The sequence below is a fragment of the Chamaea fasciata genome, unplaced genomic scaffold (genome assembly GCF_029207755.1).
Source record: "Chamaea fasciata isolate MVZ Bird 193981 ecotype frontalis unplaced genomic scaffold, bChaFas1.0.hap1 SCAF_5, whole genome shotgun sequence".
Classification (NCBI taxonomy): domain Eukaryota; kingdom Metazoa; phylum Chordata; class Aves; order Passeriformes; family Sylviidae; genus Chamaea; species Chamaea fasciata.
Window position 1 is genome coordinate 73,845,535 of NW_027094090.1, and position 26,739 is coordinate 73,872,273.

Sequence of the window (26,739 nt, forward strand, 5' to 3'; positions counted from 1 at the left end):
CTGCAGGAACACTTCCACGTTCCTGGAAGGGCAGATGCAGAATCTGGGAATTCCAGAAGTGCTTCTCTGTGGGGTATCTGCTGTTATAGAGCAGCAGAGGTGGACAGACAAGCTCTGTGTGGTTTTTCTCAGGCATGTTTTAGGTGTATTATATAGGCTGCTTTGCTTGTACTCAGGTTGATGCAGACAGGGATTTGTAGGAAGTCTAGAATAAATGGTTCTGGGCAGGTTTCTTTACATACACACCCTTCTCTAGCACAGTTGTGAATGCTTAATGGATTTGAGAAAAATGGTGTTTAAGGGAAGTAACACTATACACAATTCTTTCATATTGAAGTACTTTGTCATAAAATTCAAGCATTTTTCTCAAAGCATGCTTCTTCCTCTGGAAAAGTATTCCTTACAGGGAAAAATCACCTTCAGAATAGAGTTTGATTACTCTCTTGCAGATGCAGGTGTATCTGAGCCTCAGCTATGACTTGATATCTCTCATTATGCTTGATAATTTAATAGCAGGAGTTGCACCAGCTGCAATTCTTCTTTATAGGTAGTTATCTTTACTTACTCTTGACAAAAATCCCCAGCCTTCAGCACAGAGATAAGATCAGAGATGCCCCTTTCTTCTTTAGTCTGAGGAAGAGGTTCCAGGGCATTGCAGCAAATTAATCCTGCAGTTGCACCTCCAGTTTTAGAAGGGATTTAAAATCAAAGTGCCAGTGAGAGGCACACCCATGTGGAGGCAAAGAGAAGGGATTTAAACAGAACCTGCTAGATTTTAAAGCACTGATTAGTTCAGTAACAGGCAAGTCTAAACCTTGCATGAACTCCTGCAGGGTTCTAGGGGAAAATAGCCTAAGCATTTTCAAGAAACTATAGTTTAGGAGTTTAATGCTATTGGTTTCTCATCTCAAAGGCTCACTGGCACAGGCATCACACTGAGCTTCAGGCCTTGGTGCCTAAGTAGAAACAGCTACCAAAAGACAGATTTGAATCCTTTGTTTGAGTATAGAACCATTTTCAATAGCAGCATTCAATCTCAAAATATACTATTAACAACTGAGCTAGGAGTGGATTTTGTTCCATAATTAAAGTCCATGAAGTGTAATATCCAACTCTTAAGGAAACCAACTTGACTGTTGGTGCAACTGCTCCAGCAATCACTAAAATACTATGTATTTTAGATTTACATGTCATTCTGCTTCTAACTGTAGATTAGTTTATTTCCAAGTTGCAGATACAACTGCATGCCATCTTTCAGTTAGCAATAGTTACACAGAAAGTGGATCCCAGCTGGCAAGACCAGGATGACTCTTCAAGCTCACGTTGAACAGGGTTCAGTGAAGATGTGGATCCAATTAATAAAAGGATCTGTGTTTGCAACTCTAGAAAAATTGGTCCAAATGAAAGGAAGTGTTCTCATGCAGATATTAAGAGTCCAAGCTGTCCTTTGTGGAACTTACCTGACACTCATCAACTTTGGCAGCAGCACTGTCCACAACCACATTGTTAGTATTTGCCAGTTATTAGTTTCCATTCCTGTTTCCCACATGCTCCGAATTTTTGCTGTCTTTCTGTTTATAAATACTGTAACAGATTAGATAATAACATTCATTAACACATCCCTCTGTAACACAAAAAAACTTAATAGAACCAGGCTATCTTGTGGTTATATATAGGCTGGTGGAAACAGCTGAATGAAGAATTTGAATTTCAGGGGGGGTCAACGTGATGGTAGATAGGTAAGCCAAAAGCTAGCATGTTACACATTTGTCTAAATCTTGACTTCTTTTTAACTAGAAAACAGCTACAAGCTTTCTCTCTCTCTCTCTCTCTTTTTTTTTTTTTTTTTTTTTTTTTTTTTTTTTTTTTAATTTAGCATTTCTCCCTTTCTACCCATGACTACTTGTCCTGTTCCTAACTCTACAGTCCCCCTCATACTGTCAGTGACCAATTTGGTGGTCTTCCCACTAAGATTTTTATCTTATATCTGACCTGGTCTTCCCCAAAATCTATCATTCTACAGCATGGAAAGAGCAGTTAGCAGTGAGGTCCCAGCGCAGGGCACTCAGCCTATGGATTTTCAATAGTATCTCACATCTTGCCACATAAAGGGAATTTTTTCTCCCTATGGTCCTCAGATATCAGACCACCAATGCTAAGACCAAAGCCAGCCAGTACAGAAGCCCACAAGTATCACAGTCACTATCAGAAAACACAGTTTGAGACAACTTTTCCATTTACAGTGTTTGACTTGCATTCACTACCATCAACATGAGATGAAGGAAATTACTTTATCAGGCCTTTTGTTGAAGAACTGGCAGATTCTCCTGCCTGCTTGACAAAAGCTAAACTGTGCTCGATCTCCTTAGTAACCACAGCAAACAAATATGCTCAGAAAGGGAAGGGGGGACAATTCAAGGTTCAGTTTATATCCACACTGTCGACACATTTTAATGCTAACCAAGTCACAGCTGGGGAATAGCAGCTATAAATCTGTGTCCTGGTGCTACACAGTGCCATTCTCCTGACTTTCCATCTTTCTTCTTGAAGCTTAATATCTGTTCATAAGAACTTCCACATTGCATTAGAACCTCTCTTTGCATCTCAGCTGGACATTTTCACTTGGTTTCCAAGCCAGCTGCCTAATCCAAGCTAAGCCTTGGCCCTTCTCCTCCAGCTCCAACACTTGCCATGGAAAGCATCAGCCACATCTGCCAAAACAGCATTCTCACCTGAGGAAGACTACTGAAAATCTGAGAAGGGGTCCATCAGATCCTCACTGTGAACGCTGTTTACTAAACGTTATCTGTTCTATACTTTAGCCTGTGTAACAAACCAAGGACAGCCCACTGTCTAAATATCAAATTAACAGCAGAGACTTGGGTGCAAAGCATTGTTTTTATGGACAGAGATTTCTTAGGATAGTTTTCATGGCCTGTGAGACTAGAAACTCAACAGCTCCTTAGGGAATTATTGTGAGACAGGTCTGAGACGCTCATCTAAATACTTAAAATACAGCAGCGCCTTCCTGTGTAGAGAAGGACATGTCAGTAAACAAACACTGGCAAGAGGCATGCAAGCAACAGCACTTCCTTGTTGCATGTGTTCCCCATTTTCTGTGCATTTCTTTTCCAGTATAGTTCCTATGAAAAAGAAGCTGAAGTTGCAAACTGCAGCCCCTTCCTGAAGGGACCTGGAATCACCCAGTCGGGGCACAAGCCATGCAAATTCTTTTCAGCATATGAACACTTTGAGAAGCTATTTTTAAGGAAGCAGAATCAGTTTTGTAACTTTTAGCTTGTGGTACTTTCCTCCAAGTGGTGGGTTCCTACCTCCTCTTTTATTTTCACTTCTGCCATTGAAACATCTTTTCACAAGTTCAAGATAAGTAAAGAAGCCAAGTCACATATAGAAGATGACATTTTTCAAAAAACACCCACACTCACATTCAGCTAAAAGCCAAGCTCTATCCCCAACAAAAGGGAAATAAATTGAGAAAAGACCATTTCCCAAAGTTACCAAGCATTGTTCTAGCTGAAGATTTTCAGCATCTCAGCTACATCAGATAGTCCCAGACCAATACTAGACAGGCCACTGAGCCAAAGCTTTATGAAAACACAGCTTAGAAACACAAACTATTCCCACAGCTTAAATGAAACTGACTTCAGACTCTTGATGTGTCAGTCTGAAGGTTTTATTTTGTTTCTAACTACTAGTTCAGTCTATATTCCTTTCCCAATGACTGGCATTAGACTGCCAGTTCAGCAAGGCAATAAAAATGAAGTCACCACTTGTTCTAAGCAAAAAGAGAAAGTAATTGGGATCTCTTTGTAGCTTTAATGGCTTAGAGAGAAGCATTTCACTGTGTCTAATTCTAATTAATATCTCTGATTCTTCAACTAGCAGCAACATGTCAATCTGGTGACTTTGCTTGGAAATCAACATTTTGATAGTTAACAATTGTGAAGGAAGGACTTTATATCCAGGTGGTTACTCTTGATCCTTCATTCAAGTAGTTGAAAGAGGGGTAGGGAAGGCAGGGGAAAATAAAAATAAATAAATAATAAAATAAAATACAGAAAAAAACCCAAAACCCAAAAAACCCCCCAAAACCCCAAGAAACCCCCCAAAAAAACCCCAAAACCCCAAAAAACCCCAAAAAACAATACAATGCAATAAAATAAAAAAATAAATGGAACCCTGGAACAAGTTTTAAGTCTAACTTGAGTATTCTTCCAGGAAGAGAACCCAACCTAATGATAAGTCTGTCTTGCTTAGTTGCATTTGCAAGGCCATATCACAGCTTTATGTACCCCGGGGAAGTGAAATCCTGCTGTCTTATTGTTCTGATCCTCGCTAAAAAATTGGATATAATAGTACTGATTTGACTTGTGAGCTTAGAGTAAAGATAAGACTATTTCTAAATAGTTTGAAGACAAGCCCTTCAACTTTAATCACAGACTTTAGGGCAAAATATTAAAAGCTTTTAGTTGGAGCCAAGAGCACTAGTAGCAAGGTGGTAAAAAAAAAAAAAAAACCAACAAAGCACAAGACAAAACTCTAATGGCATTGCCAAACTTTAAACATCTAACAAGCTCCTCCTCCCACTCTGAAAGTGAGAGAACTCTCTTTTTTAAACCATTTTTATTTAGAAATGAAGAAACAAAGATGAGGAGGAGTAGACAGGGGAGAGATCTCAGCTCTGGCACTCAGAGCAATCTTTGTAAGTGACATCCTCCCATCATCCCTGTTGATTCAAGTAATTATGCATGATGATATGACACAGAAGAAATCAGGGTTTAAGAAGGGACTATACACCACAGCTCACCAATCCACCAACCCATGCAGCTGGAGTACAATTACAAATTAATCAGCCCAGTTAATTCTCCTGAGGAGCACAATGACCCACACTCCCTTGTGCACAGACACTTGTACATGCCTCTGGCTGCCCAGGATTAACATCCAAAACTGAAGCAGCACAAAAGTGTCTCTGCCGTCCCATAATCCAGAGCCTGCCATCCTGCAAGGAACACTAGGAGCAGGGTGCAGTCCAGCACAGACAGCAAGGGCTGTGCAAATGCAAATTAGGTGCTTACTTAAATATTCCCCTCTCTGGCCTGTCATCCAGGATTTGGTGGGAGCAAATTGCCGTGCATGCAGTGGTGGCACTGAAGCAGTTCAGATTCCCTGGTGGTCTCTCTGTGTCCAAGCCCCTTAGCTGGGGTTTGCATGTTGAAACTCAATCATGTTCCTGACCTCTGAAACACCTTTCTTTACCACGTTTTTACCACGTGTCCAATGAAAATCACCACAGACCCATGAAAATTTTAAAGTGCGTCTCTACCTGTCTCCACTCTCAGAGACTCTGAACCAAAGCACAGACACCTACCTCTGTGACCAGTGCTCAAGTCACATTGTCAGTCCATGTGCATCCTTATTTGTGAAAAGGACCATAATTTATGGCAATCTTCCAGTCTGGGCTAGATCAATGCCTGACTCATCCCAAATACACAAATCCTCCTCCTCTGCTCCCACATCTGGAGATTTTGGACAATAGACCTTAATTCAGCAAGATATCCACAAAAAAAGGGGAAGGTGTTGCTTGTATTCACCAGCTCCCAGGATGGGTTTTGGTGTCACTCCTTGCCCCCAGGCTCCTCTTGAAGGGTGAGGCACAGGACACAGCTCCTGCACAGGCTCCTGCCCTCCTCATTCCCACCTCTGGTAGCCCCAAAACTCCACCACAGGTCACCAGTGATGGCAGAGTTTATCAGGAGAGAGGGCACTTACAGCAAAACACATTCAGAAATATTTTGGCAAAAAGCAGAGCACCTTTTACATGGATGCTTCAAAATCTGGCATCAAACAAAGCAAAAAAAGCAATCACCACTGTTACATGCAACATTATGTATAAGTTCAAGAGGCATATAATGGTAGAGAGAGAGATTTTTAGGGGATGCTTTAACGCTTCTCAGTATTTTTTTTCCTTGGTTAGAAAAGTTATCCCTGACCTTTAAAACAAATAAAAATACGTGTCTGATCCTTGTTTGAATTGATAAAATAGCTTGAAATCTGAGTGGTTCTGGGCAAAAGAGTCAACACCTCTGTAAAAAAGAAAAACAGCCTAGGTCTGAAGTCCTGTTTCCTATCTCCTGCCTGAATCCCTAGTAAATTACTTCAAAGAATGGGAGCTTAATTTCTGCTCACTCAAAGTCATGCGTATTCCTGAACGAATGCCTTTATTCTCATTGCCCATTTGAAAAGTCAGAATGTACTGCACTGCATCAAAAACAATTTATACTTGCAGCTTAAGAAAACAGGTTTTGAAATAGATCTAAATTAGGTTTAACCATCTCTCACATATCCCAGCCTGAAGGAGCACCCTAGCAACAATCTTTAGCATTTTGCAAACATTTGCTACTAATTACGGGTTCTTAGAACAATAATGCACAGCTCCATGCTTTACAGAAAGAGGCCAAAAGCAGCCTCAAAAGTAAGCCTTAGCCTTTAATTTAAACCAGTCCCATACAAATTCTCAAATATACATTGCAAAAGCCTCCCAAAACACGGCTCTGATTAATGGCACCAAAAACTTGTAAAAGCTCAGCTGTCAGGCATTAAAACACAGGCTGACAAAAAGTTCATGTAGAGCAGCTAAACAGAAATCCTTTAGAACAGCTTTTCCCTGCACCTTGAGGAATGGCAACACAACAGAGCAGCTGACAGGAGAGCTCCCAATAGCTGCAGAGCTTGCTCTGTGCTGGCTCAAGGGCTCCCATATCTGCTTCCAGGCAGTTCATCAGACCCCGTGACAGGCTAGGCTGCCCCTTCAACTCCCACCTGTGCACTGAGAGTTTTAGACTTTCCGTGCTGACAGGCACTGACCTGCAAGAAAACACTGCATTTCACCTGAGGCCGTGGAGACGACTTCCAAAATTGAATGATAGCACTGGGATTATGGGTGTGCATTTTGAATAGAAGTATGTAATATCACATGGTGGAAAACTTAGAAATTAAGGGTTTGGAATATAGTAATATATATATAAAGCAAGATGGAGGTTTTAGGGTGTAGGCTAAGTCCTTTTTTACCTTCTTCTTCATGGGTTTGGGTGGTATTCTGTAACTGGATAGAAAAGTCCACATTGCAGACCACGGGTGGTTGGTTGTTGCATTAAAAGTAAAAATAATTTAGATGTCATCTCTTAATTGAACAGTTTATCCTTAAAAGGCTGTCTCTCTGTAGAGAGAGAGACAGGAGCCACTTTTTTAGTTTGTTAGCAACAAGTGCTGTAGCACTCATGGCTTGTGAGACTGTAATATAGATAAGAATTAATAAACATCTGAGCCCAAACAAGAAATACCATCTCAAGCATTTAATCCTGACCCTGGCAAAAAAGAAGATAAAAAGCAGCCCCCAACTCTTGATGCCTCAGCCAGCCTTCCATGGCTCATCCTTTTGCATCACCAGGCAATCCCTGAAAGCTCCCCTCTTACTGCCCAAGCTTCTTTCAGCCTTCAAGTGCTCTTCTACTTCCCTTGACCCTAAGCAGGAGACAGAAAGAATTTGGCACAGAAGCAGAATTGTCCTTTCCAGGTCCTCCCTCTTGTTTTTATTCTCAGATCATCTTGCCTCAACAAGTGGCCATGCAGTGCTCCAGCCCATCTGCTCCAGGTGACACCACTTTGGCAAGATGATGTTCAGAAGGTTCTTCTGACCTTAACCCTTCTGTGATTCACACTGGCTGTACTTAAGAAAGAAATTTACCAGGGAAAGCCCAGCCATAACCCCTGTGAAGATGTATTGACAGAAATCCCTTTTGCAAGAGACTGTGGAAGAGGCAACATCTGCTCAGGATGGACCTGGGTCTTAAGGCAAAACATCACCTGATAGGGTTGCTCCTTGCAGAGAAAATAAGGGGTCAATTTTTGTGGTTATTTTTTATTTGTTCTCTTCTCACTCTATTTAACATTTAACTTTTTAACACTCACTATTTAACAATTCCTGGGTGATTTTTAGTGAAACAAATATGTGGCTACAGCCTCTGTGATGCATTTTTGTGGAGAGTGTGATTGATAACTGGCTAGCTGCAAAAGGTCACATAGACATAAGAGAGCTTTGCTGAGCACACAGGCACTCTCATGAGAACCAGCAAGGCAGTAAGGTTCGCATGTCCTTGAGCACAGCTGGTATACGATAACAAGACCTTGTAGCTGAAAGATATGAGGGAGAAGCACAGTAAAACAAAAACTTACTCAAACTATGTAACCACAAAGAAATGTAGAAAGAGGCGTAGCTGACTTTTAGTCTGAGCACCAATCCTGAGCTTAACTTTTGCAATATGCATGAGCTTATTAGTGTTATTATAAAAGCATTGTGTGAATTAACAATAAACGAGATTTGCCGATCACTCATATTGAGTGCCGCATTTCTCCTGCCACGGATTTCCCACACATTTTCAATTTTCTTTATCAAAGGGTAAAGAACATCTTACAAAACTGTTCTATTTATCCTCAGTGAAAGAATTCATTATCTTAGAAACTTCAAAAGCAGAATGACAGAAGAGAGTCAACACAACAGATTACTGGCATTGACTAGTACATATTCCAATGACTTAAATGATGGCAGAATTACTTTTACTCATAGAAACTGAGAATATGAGAAACATCAAGGAAGTAAAAAGAGCTTCATTGTTTGCTGAAGCTGGAGTTTCCTTCCATGGATTTCAGCATCACAGGCTTTCTAGTTCCCTGCATGTGGAGAAACAGAAAGGAAAAAGAAAACAGCAGGATGGTTTTTAGCATGTAATACACTGGGAAAGGAATGTCCCTTCAGTGAACCAGCTACTATGTCCTGTGAGACTGAAGCCTGTTCATTCTCTGCAAAACTATTCCTACAACAGAAAAAACTACCCCTGAGTTTCCCTGGGCCTGACAGCTGATTTACTACCAAATATCCATCACCTCTCTCAGAATTCCAATCTGTCAATGCTGCCTGACAAATCACAGTCCTTCTAATATACTATGGAGAGATTAAGGCCTTTCTCTCCCACACCAAAGTACTGTGTGGGATAGCATTCCCCTGGCTACTGTACAAATTTACTGGAAATCCACTGTCTGTGAAGGAGGAGAAGAAATAAGGAGTGGGAGCCTCCCAGAGACACAGGTTTTGATATCCCTATAAAGAAAAGTCCAGGGGCTTTTTCAATGTTTCATCAAAACACTGAACCTGCAGCTGCTTGATCATTGTCCTGCTCTGTCTTATGTTTTTGTTTAGAGGATTTGGCTAGCTATAGAGGTGAAACAAAAACAACAACCAAAAAAACCCCACAAAAAAACCCAACAACAACAACAACAACAACAAAAAAAAACCACACACACAAAAAAACACTGCTGTATCTTTTTCCCCCAGGCATAAAAAACTCCCAAACAACAGTCCTTGGATCTGAGTCTTCTGGAAGTTTGGGAAAAGCTAAACTCCAAGTGCTGCAGCTCTGGAGAGTCCTCAGCTAAAACTTGCATTATATATCAGATTCTCAGAGGTCTGGGTTACCATGAAATCACAAAGATATTGAATTAAAAGCTGCTGGGTTTGAAAAATTTGATAGTGATGGCAAAATAATGATTTTTTTTAATGCCTTGTGCTTCAGGGGAAAAAAGATGCATTCTGACAAAAGCATGCTTCTACCCAAAGGTATCTCAAGATCCCGCTAAATTATGGGCTTTGGTTTATGAAACAGAAGTGTGTGTTTTTAAATGACAAAAATTTTTGCTTCCACAATATGTCACAAAAACAGAATATACATTATTCAACAAAAGTCCCTTGCTGAATTGTTTGGAAATGACTGGTATGTCTAACTCTCTGAAAAATGCTGGCGATAAACTTCTTGCATCATAACCCTTGTGACAGATAGAAAACTGGCCTTTTAATGAAAATATTGATAAGTTTCAGCAGTAAGTGTACTGTATACTATGATTTTATCATTAGAAAAAGGCTGAGATGACACAGCTGCAACAATTTTGAGCAATCCAACTAGAAATACAAAAGGGGACAAAGTTTGCCATTAGATCTGAAATGAATGATAAACACATCTTCTCCCAGTGCATTATTTAAAACATACTTGGTGGTGCTTATTTTTGAAGATACACTAGTAATTGTTTTAAATTTTGGCTTCTGAGGGGCTAAAACAACAGCAGAGCTTCTGTTACCCAGTCTGCTGTGCTGTTCATGCACATGGCAACTTGTGATTTACAAAGAACTCTTTGTACATCTCTGACATCCTTCATCCTCTGTGTTTGAGAAGATAGTGCTTCCAAACAGTCCTGGTCAATATTCAAGCTGTGAGGCTTCCTGTTATTTGTGGCTCTTTGCATGTCTCTTCCAAGCTCTTCCAGGGACTTTTCCTAATTATCCCAGCCCTAGCCGCAGTCCCACCAGCGAGCACTAGCATGTGTTTTCCTGCTATAATTCATACCTGGCTGGTTTGCAGATGACATTAGGACTGGTACTACAGACCATAATGCTGAAGACGACAGCAAAGAAGGCAGGTGCCATTAAAGTAGTGGGAGAATGAGTCAATAAAGAGGGATGGAACACTCCTGGCTGCAACATCCCCCTAGGAGGGAATAAAAAATAAACAGCTCACAATGGATGACAAATAAAAGCAACTAAAGGCACTGAATTATTTAAAGAGAAGAGTTTCCTATCTGCTTTCCTTCTTACTCTCCTGAGTTTTGAACCTGTTCATTCCCAGATATGATGGACTCCTGTTGCAGTAATGCAGAAGGTAGAGAGGAGGGGTTCTTCTGTTTGAAACAATTAGTTGCTCTTTCCTCTTGCAAGCCAGACAGACAGGGCTTAGGGTGCAAATCAGGGCTCATGTGTGTTTTCTGGGTAAAGTACTGCCTTTCAGTCTCTCTTCTGCTGTAGAAAAGGTTACCTTTCACCTCCTTACATGAATGGAATATGTTAAGGAGGTGCACTGCTAGAAGTATGAGAAAAGCATGAAACAGCAGCACCTGTTGCCTATTAGTGGGTCTAATTACCACCCATTACCATGTTCCTTTTTGCCTCCTTTTACAAAGAATTTATACCTGAAGAAGGGGCAGTGGGGTCAGCAGATAACTCATGGATGCTCTACAGTGGAGCATATGGCATGTCCCGAAGCTTCTAAACATTCAAAGTTCTACTGTTCTAATTATAAAGCTGTTTTAATAATTATTTTACAACTCTGTGGGAGCTCAGCCCTAAAGCAAGGCTCTCTCTCCTAGTGTTGATGTCCACACAGCAGCCACACTCCTAAGAATTGCATGGCATTCATGTGTGCATCAGAGTGGGGAAATAAAGCATGTTAAGCCTACAGAAGAAATTCAATACCAGGAGTCAACAACTGAGGTAAGCAAGAAAAACTAAGCAAAACCCTTGGACCATAGTAAAAAAGCACAGAGGAGCACATTTTCTCTGCTTCCTTAGGAGTGCACATGCTATTCCATATTTTCCACTGGTTTTACATTGCTGGAAATACCTACCTAGCTTGGCCAGTAGTTGAAATCTGCAGGTAGATAAAGATCCTTGATACTGTCAGCCCAATGCATCAAAGCTTATACTTCTTTATTTACTGGGAGAAAGTTACCTATAAATAAATTTATTTTGGTCAGAATTTTTCCCTCAGCAACATGTATTTGTTCAGACTGAGACCTTTAACAAAAACATATTTCCACAATATTTTTTCCCCTGGTGTAAGAAGAGGAATATTTTTTCAGCATTCTTAAAATGGAAGCAAATGGCCTGACTATGAAGTTTTCTGAAGCCAAAGTTTTGGTCTTACTAGATGGAGTATTTGGAAACTCCTTTTTCATAACACCAGGATAAAAGGAAATGTCGCATTATTATTCATTTATGTGAACCTATTTCATTGTGTGAAGTTATCTTAAGGTTTTGCTTAAATTTAAAAAAGGAAAGGTGTTGGGTCTTTTTTTTTTCTGCCTGTTGGAAAATTTAAGCTACCTGTACTTTGAAACGGTTTTGTCAAGGCATGGCGACCATGGAGGTCTGTATCCATGGGGGATTTCCACATTACAGAAGCAGTCTGGGACCCACCAACTCAGGGACACTAGAATTCTACCTACTTAGAGCCCTTAGTTCAAAGATGGAGTAAACAAGGCTTATAAATACTTACTTATTATGATTTTTGGCCTCCTCACCTGCTTCCATCTTTTTGTGATACCATTTATTATGTATTTCCCCCTGTGGAGCTCCTTAACTCACTTAAAACATGCATTTCTTCAAATATCACAAGTATTTAAACAATCCGCCATGTCAGATTCCTTAATAAGCAATCCATCACCAGTGCTTAGTATTACTTTGATAGGTGGATTTCAAATAAATAGCAAACATGAAAACTTACAGGTAAAATTAATCTTGTGTAGATTTCCTCTCAGTTCCAGCTGCAGCTGCAAAGCTGGATTTGTTCTCCTGTAAGGAACCACACCAAACCATAAACCTGCATCATTCCCAGGTGGGTCACAGGGGAACAGAAGCAGTTTGTTGACATGAGCACCAGGCTTCCATTAGCTTCAGTCCCATGACTCAGAGATACCATCTTCAAGGAGATATCTCTGACAACTCCTTCTGAGCTATAGCAAGACACAAAGGAAAACTGAATAGAGAAATAAAAGGTTTCCAAGTATAAGTGAGGTGAACACGCTCGAGCAATTTTTCAAAACAGCAGGACAGGCAAACACAAAAAAATGAACTTTTCAGTGTATCCCCTTTGGGTGACAGATTTCTCTTCTCTGCATTTTCCTTATGTGCTATGGTCAGACTTGAAGAACAAGGCAAGATGGATTATACAAGAACTCGTGGTGTAAACTCCTCGTGCCTCTTTGTCTCCAGCATGCAACAAATCCAGAGGTAACAGGACACCAGGGGAGGATTAAACAGCCATCAGTCTAGGAAAAATGCACCTGAAACACAAAGGGATGATGAAACATGGGAATATCAATGGCACTTTCAGGGTTTGGTGCTTAGGCAACAGAGCTGGGGGGGCAGCAGGGGTCATGCCTCACTCCTTGGTCACTGCTCTCCAGGGAGTTCCAGGCAAATGGGCTGCTCTGTGGGGAACCTTGCTGGATCAGTGGGACTGCAGGCATAGGCAAAGGCCTGACCCCACAGACCTCATTGTAAGAGGGAGCTCCTGGAGACACAGTTTTGCCACAGCCAGCCTCTGTGTGCAAAAGCGTTGGATACCCAGAGCCCCAAGACCCAAGCAGAAATCATCCAGCTGAAGGGATTCCAGAGAAAATAACAGTGACCAGATACTGATATATTAAGGATGTAGTGACAAAATTAAAAATAAACAAAATCTAAGAAGGGATTGCCAGAGGTGTACACTGCCACATCATCACAGAGGCAAGAGAGATAAGAGAAATCATGCAAAATAAATCTCTCTCCTGACAGAATAGCAAAGGACTCAAAAGCAGAACTGGCAACACACAGAGTGAGCACAAAAGGAGCTGAAAAATAAAAGAAAGGTTGAAAGTAGTACAGAAGACTGAAATTTAAAAAGGGGAGAATGCACTGAACAACAATGTAACCCTGGAAAAAAACCAGTCAGATTTAAATCTCTGGATGATGTGGATGAAGAATTATCTTACAAAGTCCTGTGCCACAAACTAAATGAAAAATAAGGTTCCATCTTTGTGTTTTCTCAGGATCCCTCTGGGTTTGGGAAATAAAGTTGATCTGTGACAGGTGTGAAAAAAAGAAAGCACAGATAATCTTCCTCATAGTAGCAACAAAGAGCCATTAGACAGGAGGACCTGCTACACATCATGGTCTCTAGTGTGAGGAACTGTTAGTAGCTTTGGAAGTTTTATTGTGTTGAGTGTTTTTTGTTGTTTTGGTTTCTTAAAAGGTGACTTTTTACAAAAAAAAAATTCACATATTTTAATGGCCAAAATAAATAATTTAAATAAAGTACATAAATTTAAATACAGTTGAATAGAGGAATTGGGCTTGATAGATTCCACAAAAATCAAACTCATGTGATCTTCCTGGAAAAGGAAAAACTGTTTAATGGCTTTATAGACTTGAGCAAATAAGAAATTTGCTGAGTTATGCTTCTCTTGAACTAGCACTTCCCTTCTCTCACCCCTTGCTCACTAATGGCAAAATGTTCAAAACCATGGTAAACTGAGACCCTTTTGAGCAGAGTGTTGTCATTCCTGCAAAACGTAACAATAAATTGGAATTCTCTTTAAACAAGTCATAACAGAGACAGTAACACAAAGTGCAAATCATAAAATGAGTGAGTATAAAAACATCTGCAAACGTCTTTGTGTGTTGCAATGCCTTTCCAAGAGCTCAGGCCAGACTGAAGAGTGCTAACATCCATTTGGAGCCGTGTCAAACTGCTGAACACACATCCCAGAGCCAACCTGCCAGGAATCCAAGGGAAGGCAGCTTCCAGCTTGGGTGCTGGACCATTGTTACGTTTCATTCTGGCTCACATAAACATCAAGCACTCACGTAACTACTTTACCACACACTTAAAATAATGAAGGTAACTGTGCAGCAGCTACAGGCAATGACTTTAACCAACCACAGGCAGCTGAGGGCTTGAATGGTGGGAGAAACCCAAGCAGGGCAGACTAGTGCCAACAAAACTTTATAGTTGGAAAGGTCCCTGATATTAATTCCAGGATTTCAGAAACAGCATGCCTAAAAGCTATGGATGTTTGAACCAGAAGCTGATGCAATGCATCCTGGAAAGGACATCCAACAGTATTTACATGATTAGCAGGTGCATGCATAGAACAATTTGGTTAAGAACCATAAAGACTCCCAAGCATCAGATAAAGATTTTTGTGGGAATATAAAATTGAAAATTCACCTCTGCTTTTTCCAAGAGAAAGAAGGTTCTAACTACTCTAACATTATCTTTTTTTCTCCTCTAGTATGGATCCATCATCATGCACACGCTTTCCCTCCCACTCCCTGTTCCATGTTTCCTCTGAGGCTTAAGCATCTGAAATGCTTTCATAAATCCATGTCCAGTCTGATATTTAGTTGTGGAGTTCGCTCCTTCTTGTTAAAAAACACAATCCTGTGTTTTTTAACAAGAAAGCTGAGTGAAAATGTGCATTTGAGTAGAATTTGGGGTGACCATCCATAAGGAGGATGAGACACACAACTCCAGCAATCCACACACGAGTGGGCAGCTCACAGACTTATCAAATGGTGACGTTCCATCTCTCCTCACCCTTCTTTTAACTGTCAATTCCCACTCTCTGAGGGGAGGAGCCAAAAATTTGCTTCAGGTCCTAAGAGTGCATTGAAAAATCAGGTTTCTATGTACCAGAATAACTTTCTAAACACTTGAGGCATACCCAAGTCAAAGAAGACTATTGGCCTTATTTACCTCACCCCTGTGAAATTCTGAAGTCTACCGAGGTTATTTATAGACAAATATTAATCTTCCTATTATTCAGCATTTTTGCAAACCAACTGTTCTCTGGTGGGATCCCAACTTCCAAAATCCTAAGTGCCATACTCACACTTCTTGACAAACACAGCCTTGTAATTTTGTGGTGGCACTTATTCCAAAGTATTTTAAATACCAGGAAATGTGGGAACAACATGAAATAAATAGCATATCACAGAAAAATATTATGAATCACACAGCACATTTTTTTTTTAATGTTAGCTATGTAAATGATCCAGTTTAAAGTTCAGCTGAGGCTGCTGCAATCTCTTCCTTTTAACTGATCTGGAGTGCCACCAAGAATAATATGTCCTGACTGTAAGTCAAGGTGAGACAACTTATGTAAAGCCTTAGATGTTATTCCTGTCCATGATTCTCCTTTTCTGCTTTTCAGCCCCTGCCCTTTTGGATCCTAGGGGTTTCTTCTGGCCAAGGAAAAGTTGTCTTTTCCCACAGCCTGCACTACTTGGGTGGGGACTGCAGTGACCTTGCCAAGTAGCCTGAACTCTGGGGGTTTGCTTCAAGGGCACCAAAGCTTTCCAAGAGATCATCACCTCACCATGAAGCTGCTTCCAGAACCCTGGAACAGCAGAAGATAGAAGGATTCTCACACAAATTCTTCAGCTTCTAAATATGATTTGAAACAAGCTGATTTCATTCCAGAAGCCAAACCATCTCAATTTAGAATATTCTCAGCAATTATACGTTCAGTCACTTGTTTTAAACTTAAGCTTGTTAGAAAACAAGGCAACTTAAAATATCAGTAACTGTATTTGGAGTTGGTGGATTAACAAATACTTCAGGAAAACAGGAAATGGTCCTAACACTTCTTTAAAGAGCATTTGTCTTTGCACCACGGCTGGAAATACAACACAGAACTGTAATCTTTAATGATTAAAAAAAAAAAAAAAAGTTAAAGTCCTGCAAGATGCTCTTCTATACTTTTGATTTTGTGAAAACCCTGTTCTAAGACTCACCTGCTTCCTTTCTTAACACACAGCACTTCTGGACAGGGATTGATGTCCCCCTACTTAATCTTCATTGCTTCCCCACATGTGCTGTGGACCAAAACCAAACCCTGGCTCCTGGCGGCCCTTAGAGGTATAATCTTCTGAGCATTTTAAAAATCAGAACACCTATAAAAGATAACTGAGGGACAGGACACTTGAATCATGAGATTAAGAGGTGAAAAAAATATTCAGCTAATTCACCTCACGGGCATGTCTAATACCAACCATAATATATCTTAATCGATGCTCAAGAAAAAATTCAGAGATGCTTGAAATCATAGACTTTTTCAAAAGTTTACCCTGCAACTTTTAGTTAAATATTCAGCCTTAATGTTGACCTTGTCCATGTCCTTGGTCTCCATTATTATGAGAACTTGGCTTTCTTTCAACTAATTACTTGCAAATAGACACTACAAACTGAAGAAAGACATCAGATTTCAGAAGATTGAACAAAAAGGACAAGAATTTTCTATTTTACTCTCTCCTCCTCTTGTTGCTGTGATAATGCTTTACTAGTGATCTTTTATCAGTAAAGAAATCAAAAAGAAGACCTTGTGGCAGGATCTCTGTGTGGAAGAAAGGGAGAGAAATGCCAGTCAAAGCAGCAGCTTCTGTATGTCTCAAACTGCCCAGAGACACCCAAAGGGAGTGGAGGAGCTTCCTCTGACACCAAGGAACACAATCCATGCTGGAGGAATTATAACTGGTCCTATTGCTCCTGCAGACATGAGAGGAGCTGATGAATGGAGCTGGAGCTCAGCAGCACCCAGGATTTATTTTCTAGCATGGTAATACGTCAGATGAAAAAGACAGACAGACTCTGGTACCTATTACAGTGCCAAATGTCACAGACAAGCTGAGTAAACAGGGTCAGACCAAACATTTCTGGAGGTAAGGGCTCCTCTCCCTCAACTTGTATCTAGTGCAAGAGTGGAGTTGATGCAGAGCTGCTCTGGCTGCCTGTCCTGGGTTGAAGTATATTTTATCACCATCTTCATGAACTGTTGAAACCAGGTGAGGCAGTGCTCCCTGCCTCCTCCACTCTGGCTTATCTTCTGTTAATGGGCCCATCAACACCTTTGCCACACGACTCACAGATAACCCCTTCCTCCACTATCTCCTGTTAATGGGCCCATCAGGCCTTATCACATGACTCACCATCCCATTGTGAGATGCTCCGCCCAGAGGGAGGAACCAAGCATTCCAGCCTGGATATAAGCTGAGACTCTGAACACCAGAGGGGCGCTTATCCACTGGATTCCCAGAGGACCCGAGCTACTAGACCTTTCTACAGGATCACTGCTTCAGGAAGACCATCTCATCTGGACTGCTTCCATCACTCCGCTCAGGTTGTATTCTGACTCTGTCAGTGGTCTTTTGTATTATTGCATCTATTTTATTTTACTTTCTTTCTTTTTTTTTCCTATTAAATTGTATCTCTGACTTGGAGCCTCTCATTTGTTTTGCCTTCAAACTACTACATTTTTGGTGCCCTACGTGGGGCACAAAGCACTGAGAAAAGTCAGAATTACAATTTTGTATTGAAGAAGACACCTGTTCGCCATGATGCTCAACATGCTTACATGTATCTTATATCTATCTCTCTATTTTTCCACAATTGAAGTACTATCTGCCAGTCTTAATGCTCCTGTGTAGACCAGGGTATGGTACTAAAATTGCCTTAGTAGTCTATTATGTCCATCGCTTGATAAACTCCAAGGCAATGAACATTATTCAGAATATACACCCACTTTTGTTTTCTTGTTCTGGTCTAGGATGCTACATCTGGAGCCTCAACAATCTCACCCAGCCCCTGTGGGGAGGGGTGAAGAATGATTTTTTCCAGCTTTTCAGGCATGACACAGCAGTTTTTGAAAATATGGAATACCCTCTGGATGCCAAAGACAGCATGATGTTATTGTTAGTCCTGCTTTGTCTTCTCTGCACGGCCCGCACCATGCTTACACTACCTAGTGTGATACAGCGTGTTCTAGAGGAAGAGAGAAAAAGAAGCAGAGCAACAATATCAGTGTCTACACAGAGTGTCACAGAGGCAAAAGGAACCAAAGGCAAGGCAACAGTGTCCTCATCTACACAGACCATCACAGAGAAGAAAGAAGCCAAAAGTGAGGCAACAGCGTCCACATCTATGCAGACTGTTACAGAGGAGAAAGGGACCAAAGGTGCCATCAGCATCTCCACACAAACCATCACTGAACTGGAACAGCCTAAACCAGTAGCAGTTGCCCCCGTTCAGAAGAAGAAATCAAGGACCAAATCAGTCCGCATAGTGACTGATGAGAGTGCAGCAGGACCTTCACAATCAGCAGAAGAGACAGAGCCAGAAATCATCACTCGCTCTCTGTCTCTGGGTGAGCTGCGTGACCTGTGAAGAGAATTCACCCGCCAGACCAACGAGCCCATCCTAACCTGGCTGCTCCGCATCTGGGACGCTGCAGCCAATGACACCATTCTGGATAGAAGTGAGGCCAGGCAACTGGGATCGTTGTCCCGGGATGTGGTCATTGACCAGGGGACTGGGAAAACCCAAGAACCTCTCAGCCTCTGGCAGCGACTGCTAACAAGTGTGAAAGATAGATACCTTTGTAAAGAAGACCTCCAAGTGCACCAAGGAAAATGGAACACAATAGAGCAAGGTACCCGATGCCTGAGGGAATTGGCTGTGTTGGAAATAATTTTTTCAGAAGATGAGAGATTTCCTAAAAACCCAGATGGTGTCCAGTGCACATCACGGATGTGGTTGAGATTTGCACGGCTTGGACCCGAGATGTACTCACGTTACCTGGCAACACTGCAATGGAGGGAAAGTGAAGACAAGGTAGGTGTCTTGGCTAATAAACTAAGAATTTACGAAGACACTGTCACTGCTCCAGTTCGTACCCATGTCTTGTCTGTAGAAACAAGACTGGCTGAGCAAGTCCGGAACTTGATTGAAGAAGGCCATCAGAAACTGAAAAAAGACCTTAAGGAAGAAATTTACCATATCCAACCAGAGCCAATGAGAATCTCTGCCATTAGGAGCAGGCGCTCCCCAGCCAGGGAGAGAGGATACACACCACGAGGTAACCTCTGGTCTTTTCTTCGGGAGCATAGAGAAGACATGAGGAAGTGGGATGGAAAACCCACCTCCTCCTTAGCAGCCCGGGTACGTGAACTGAAAAGAGAAACACCTGCCACAAAGAGCCCATCTAGAATCAATGTTGCTCCGGTCTCTCGTGCACAGAACTCCAGACGGTACAGGAATGATGATATGACTGATCCTCTTGAAGGAACCTCAGAAACATGTTTACAAGAAGAGAGCAATGTATGCCATGACCAGGAATAGGGGGGCCCTGCCTCTAGCCAGGTAGAGAAAAGGAACAATCGGATCTACTGGACTGTGTGAATTCGATGGCCTGGAACATCTGACCCACAAAGATATACGGCTCTGGTTGATACCGGTGCTCAGTGTACTCTGATGCCATCAAGGTATGTGGGAGTGGAACCCATTTCCATTTCTGAGGTGACAGGAGGATCCCAGGAGCTGACTGTACTAGAAGCTGAAGTAAGTCTAACTGAGAAAGAATGGCAGAAACACCCCATTGTGACTGATCCAGAGGCCCCATGCATTTTGGGCATAGACTATCTCAGAAATGGGTATTTCAAAGACCCAAAAGGATACCGCTGGGTTTTTGGCATAGCTGCTCTAGAGACAGAAGGCATCAGACAACTGAGTACCTTGCCTGGACTCTCAGACGACCCCTCTGCTGTGGGACTACTAAAAATTAAAGAACAACAGGTGCCGATCGTCCGAGCAACAGTGCACCGTCGGCAATATCGCACCGACAGAGACTCTGTGGTCCCCATCCATAAGACGATTCGTGAGCTGGAGAGCCAAGGGGTGGTAAGCAAGGTTCGTTCACCCTTTAATAGCCCTATATGGCCCGTGCGTAAGTCCAGTGGAGAATGGAGACTGACAGTGGATTACCGTGGCCTGAATGAAGTCACACCACCACTGAGCACTGCCGTACCAGACATGTTGGAGCTTCAGTATGAGCTGGAATCCAAAGCAGCAAAATGGTATGCGACCATTGATATTGCAAATGCCTTTTTCTCCATTCCTCTGGCAGCAGAATGCAGGCCTCAGTTTGCCTTCACCTGGAGGGGTGTGCAGTACACCTGCAACCGACTGCCCCAGGGGTGGAAGCACAGTCCCACCATTTGCCATGGACTGATCCAGGCTGCACTGGAAAAAAGTGAGGCTCCAGAACACCTGCAATACATTGACAACATTATCGTGTGGGGAAACACCGCAACAAAAGTCTTTGAGAAAGGAGAGAAGATCGTTCAGATTCTCCTGAAGGCCGGCTTCGCCATCAAGAGGAGCAAAGTCAAGAGACCTGCTCGAGAGATCCAGTTTCTGGGAGTGAAGTGGCAAGATGGACGGCGTCAGATTCCCACCGAAGTCATCAATAAGATCACTGCAATGTCTCCACTGACCAACAAGAAGGAAACACAAGCTTTCCTAGGTGCCATAGGCTTCTAGAGAATGCACATTCCCAAGTATAGCCAAATCGTGAGCCCTCTCTACCTGGTTACCCGCAAGAAGAACGATTTCCACTGGGGCCCAGAACAGCAGCAAGCTTTCGCCCAGATCAAGCAGGAAATCGCTCATGCAGTAGCCCTTGGCCCAGTCAGGACAGGATCAGAGGTGAAGAACGTGCTTTACTCTGCAGCCGGGAGCCATGGTCTGTCCTGGAGCATTTGGCAGAAAGTGCCGGGTGAGACTCGGGGACGACCACTGAGATTCTGGAGCCGAAGCTACAGAGGATCCGAAGCCAACTACACTCCCACAAAGAAAGAAATCTTAGCCGCCTATGAAAAAGTCCAAGCTGCCTCAGAAGTGATTGGTACTGAAGCACAACTGCTTCTGGCACCTCGACTACCGGTGCTGGGGTGGATGTTCAAGAGAAAGGTTCCTACCACACATCATGCCACCGACACCACATGGAGCAAATGGATCGCCCTGATCACGCAGCGCGCCCGTATTAAAAACCTGAATCACCCTGGGATTCTGGAAATTATAACAAACTGGCCTGAAGGTGAGACCTTTAGATTATCCTCTGAAAAAGAGGAGGAGCAAGTGACACGAGCCAAAGAAGCCCCACCATATAACGAGCTACCGGAGAGTGAGAGATGATATGCCCTTTTCTCTGACGGTTCCTGCCGAATTGTAGGTGCTAACCGGAAATGGAAAGCTGCTGTATGGAGCCCCACACGACGAGTTGCACAAGCTACCGAGGGAGAAGGTGGATCAAGTCAGGTCGCAGAGCTTAAAGCTGTCCAGCTGGCTTTGGATATTGCTGAACAAAAGAAGTGGCCAAGGCTCTATCTCTACACTGACTCATGAATAGTAGCTAATGCTCTGTAAGGATGGCTGGACCGCTAGAAAAAAACCAACTGTCAGCGCAGAGGGAAACCCATCTGGGCTGCTGAGATTTGGCAGGACATCGCCACCCGACTAAAAAAGCTGACCGTGAAAGTTTGACACGTAGATGCGCATGTACCCAAGAGTTGGGCTAATGAAGAACATCATAACAACGAACAGGTAGATCGAGCTGCCAATGTGAAAGTATCTCAAGTTGATCTAGACTGGCAGCACAAAGGAGAATTATTCCTAGCTCGTTAGGCTCATGATGCCTCTGGTCATCAAAAGAGAGATGCAACATATCGATGAGCTCGTGACCAAGAGGTGGACATTACTATAGACAGCATCTCCCAGGCTATCCATGACTGCGAGACCTGTGCTGCAATCAAACAGGCCAAGCGAGTAAAGCCTCTGTAGTATAGCAACCAATAGTCAAAGTATAAGTATAAAAAAGCCTAGCAAATTAACTACATCACCCTTCCCCAAACCCGCCAAGGCGAGCACTACGTGCTCACCATAGTAGAAGCAACCACTAGATGGCTGGAGACCTACCCTGTACCTCATGCTACTGCCCGGAACACCATCTTGGGCCTGGAAAAGCAGGTCCTGTGGAGACATGGCACCCCTGAGAGAACTGAGTCAGACAACGGGACTCATTTCAAAAATGGCCTCATAAGCACTTAGGCCAGAAAACACAGAATCGAATGGATATACCATATCCTATACCATGCACCAGCTGCCGGGAAGGTGGAATGCTGCAATGGACTGCTTAAAACTACCCTTAAGGCACTTGGTAGAGAGACCTTCAAAAATTGAGAACTGAACTTAGCGAAAGCCACCTGGATGGTCAATACCCGAGGGTTCATCAATCGAGCGGGTCCTGCCCAATCTGAATCCTTGCATACAGTGGATGGAGATAAGGTCCCTGTGATACACATGAGAAGTATGTTAAGAAAGACTGTTTGGATTAATCCCACCTCAGGCAAGGGCAAACCCATCCGTGGAGTTGTCTTTGCTCAAAGACCTAGTTACACTTAGTGAGTGATGCAAAAGGATGAAGAAACCCACTGTGTACCACAAGGAGACCTTACTTTAAGTGAGAACTGTGTATAGGATTTCATTATATATATGTGTGTGTGTGTGTAGTTTAAGAAAAGTATTGATTTGGAATGATGTAGATGGTAATAGAATAAGGGGTGGATAATGTCCTGGGTTGAAGTATATTCTATCACCATCTTCATGAACTGTTGAAACCAGGTGAGGCAGTGCTCCCTGCCTCCTCCACTCTTGCTTATCTTCTGTTAATGGGCCCATCAGCACCTTTGCTGCACAGCTCACACATAACCCCCTCCTGGACTACCTCCTGTTAATGGGCCCATCAGGCCTTATCACATGACTCACCATCCCATTGTGAGATGCTCCGCCCAGAGGGAGGAACCAAGCATTCCAGCCTGGATATAAGCTGAGACTCTGAACACCAGAGGGGTGCTTACCCACTGGATTCCCAGAGGACCCGAGCTACCAGACCTTTCTACAGGATCACTGCTTCAGGAAGACCACCTCATCTGGACTGCTTCCATCACTACGCTCAGGTTGTATTCTGACTCTGTCAGTGGACTTTTGTATTATTGCATCTATTTTATTTTACTTTCTTTCTTTTTTTTTTTTTCCTATTAAATTGTATCTCTGACTTGGAGCCTCTCATTTGTTTTGCCTTCAAACTACTACACTGCCTTAAGACTGCAAAACCTCCCACATCTGCTATTCCAACACCCTTAACGAGCGCAACAGGCTGCTTCACAAAACTCCCATCACAAAATCAGATTTCTCAGTAAAACACTAGCAAAATTCACCAAGTACTCACAAAATCTGTGACATCTCTTCATTTTTCCTACCTCCAGTATTAGGACAACTTATTTTTTTTACACTCTACTTTTCTCTGAGTGCAACGGAGAGGTCCAGATGAACACTGAATGTCCTTTGAACTGGGAGGTGGAGGGAGAATTTAATTTTTAAGAAAGTATTGAAAATATTACAGAGGTATTTTATTTGCCTCTTGAGGTTCCACAGGATATTTGTGCAGCAAGATAAAGATACAGGAAAGCAAACTAAATTTGCTTAGATGTTTCTTCTAATTAGTGAATATAGTGGGATAAACAGCACATGTAACAAATATCTGAACACCATAAAATGGCAAAATTAAAGTATATAGGAAAAATACCTTAACTGTTGGCTTTTGAATTTTACCTCATTTGCTGGGTCTATTTCCAATATGAACATCTCTGTGTTACTTATACATTGCTAAAGTATCCCTTGTTAGGCTTTTTACTGTTTCGTTAAACCTAAAGCATGAAAATCTTTATGCTCTAGCTGAGATCTGCATTTTTACTTTTCACAGCTGAGCATAATGTCATGGGTACTTTTTTCTCCAGAATCAAAAGAAGGATCTAGTAACACCTGCAGCTCTTCATGGAGCAAATCAAAACACCAAGAACACAGATGGAGATGCTTCTCTGTATATCCATGGGACTAAACAAATTCGAGCCTGTTTTGGTTTGCTCAGTGCTCTTGAAATAAAAAGCAGCTCTAAATTCAGATCTCAAGTTACAGACAAGCACTCAAAGATGCTCAGACTGTGATGAAGTCGAATCTTCTGCAGGGAAGGAAGGTAAGATGGGAAACAGGGTTTCTTGAAAGAAAGGAAGGAAGTCATGAATGTTGAATTAAAGGTCTGAGTTGGGGAGAGCAAGAAAGGAACCTTTAACACCAGCATCAGGATGGAATGGCAGGCTGGATTACATATCCAGAGTATCTGAAATGCTGCACAGTATCAGGGACATGGGGAAAGAATTAAACCAGAGGGCTGGAGGATGAACCCTGCTGCAATCTGAGCACAGAGAAACTGGAAAACAGACTCCCAGGAAGGTGTGGGATCATTTTGAGCATTACAAAGAACCTAAGTCCTCCAAACTAGTTATTGCAGGTAACTTTCTGATAAGAATGAATATCCCACTACATTTTTGGAAGGATTTATCCCTTTGCCAAGTGAACTGCAGGAAGGGAATTCAGATGATCAAACTACAGCTATGCAGACTTATTTAAGTTCCCCACCTGAAGACCTGAAAGCAGCCAGCTTGCACAGGTTTTTTCGCTACAGGACAGGGCTCAGCCACCTGCCCTAGGGTGAGGTGAATCACCACGGGGGAGGGATTTCTCACGGCTCTTTTGCCTGCCAGGGCAGGCTGTATGGGTGAGTGAGATGCATGATGGAGATGTCTCGAAGCACTTGCACCATCATGCCCCATTAATCTCAGAAGGAACTGTGTGGCACCAACAGCAGTAGAAGCCAGGGTGTGCAGGACCTTTTGTTTTCCTTTCCAGGGACAGAAGCCAGCTCCCACCCCAGTCAGTGTGGCTGTCAGCTGCAGAAACCCACAATTGTAGCTGGCTTAAAATAATCCCCCTCCTCTCAGGAGCTGGTGCAGCATCATTCCCCACTCAAAAGCTGTTCAGCAGCTTTGGGAAAAGAGCAAAGCCTATTTGCATCTACTTGCAGAATGCCATTTATATAATGCTTTACCAGCCTTTTTGAGAGCAAGGAGAGCAGCTGTGGAGGTTTTGGAAGTGTTTTGCAGCATGCATCAGGTTGGGAACAAGCATGAGGGAAAGCTCCTCTTTCAAGAACACTCTCCTTCCTTTCTGCCACGGTAACCATCAGCTGAAATCAAATTAGGAATGTATGATACAGCTCCCACAGGTGGGGAAGTTCAAATGTGAGATGATGATTGGCAGTTGCAGAGCTAAAGTACACCTACAAAATCAGAAAGAAGGTTCATACAGCAGCATCCATACGTTTGGCTTGCTCTGATCCATGCTGCTGTCTGGGGATATCTTTTATTTATAATCCTCATGATAGACTGCAAGGAAAAAAAAAAAAAAAAAAAAAACCAAAAGAGAAAAAGGGACAAGGCAATCTTCCACCAAAGAAGCACAGAAACAACTCAACCCATCGCTTCAATCCTTTCTTCACAACTTACTGCAAGTCTGAACTTCTTTGAGGTTTAAATAGGAAAAAAATAAAGAAAGGAAGAAAAAGCATCAATGTTTCAATATATCTGCCTTTTGCTACTGTCTTCACTCTGTTCTCCACTGAAAGGCATGGAAGATGTGCCAAAATAACACAAAATCACTGTTCTTCCTCCCATGCTCCCAGCAAGACAGGAAACACTATGGCCTCATAAGAATATTTTTTTAAAAACAACTGTGGCTGATCCTGCACTGAGCTCCATGGAAACAACAACAGAACTTGTTGCTGGACCGTAGCCTAAATCTGGGGTTTAGCTCCATGTTTTTGAGTTTGTTCTTATTTTGTCCAAAACAGCCTACACATTTCTGGTACAGCTCTGCTGATCCATTGGGAAGTAAGCTGAGCTCTCCAACTTCTTTTTAAACAAGATACCAAGCAGCCATGAAACGGTAACGACTTTCAGTACTTAGCCCAGTAACCCACAGGAGGAATGCAGGTAAAACTTTGTTGACTAATGCTGCATTATGTAAAGCCAGGATCTGATAAGTGCTGATATTTTTTCTATGCTTGCCATGATGAATAAAAGCACACAAAGCTTTATTTCAAAACATAAACGAGGTTGGGCTGAACAATTCCTGCAGCTCTTTTAAAAATTACACAGTTGAAAAAGAATTGTCAATCAATTCTATAGGGAACAATGAATGCTAAACCTCATTCAAGACTGTTTCTGTACTGGTCTTATTTTCCTAACACAAAGTGCATTATTTTGATCCACATATCTGATGGTATCTT

The 26,739-nt window shown here is 42.3% G+C and overlaps 1 long non-coding RNA gene across 2 annotated transcripts in view; it reads right to left on the reverse strand.

Moving 5' to 3' along the window:
* Nucleotides 1-1,307: 1,307 nt before the first annotated feature.
* Nucleotides 1,308-26,739, reverse strand: part of LOC136290323 (uncharacterized) — a 41,975-nt gene continuing 16,543 nt past the window's right edge. Inside the window, exons 3-6 of one of the 2 annotated variants that reach the window (XR_010721094.1) lie at nt 12,405-12,472; nt 11,527-11,630; nt 10,473-10,613; nt 1,308-1,584 (exon numbers count right to left, since the gene is read on the reverse strand). This is a non-coding gene — a long non-coding RNA (uncharacterized lncRNA). Of the gene's footprint in view, nt 1,585-10,472; nt 10,614-11,526; nt 11,631-12,404; nt 12,634-26,739 lie in introns of both variants that reach the window. The other variant, XR_010721093.1, reaches the window with a different exon arrangement.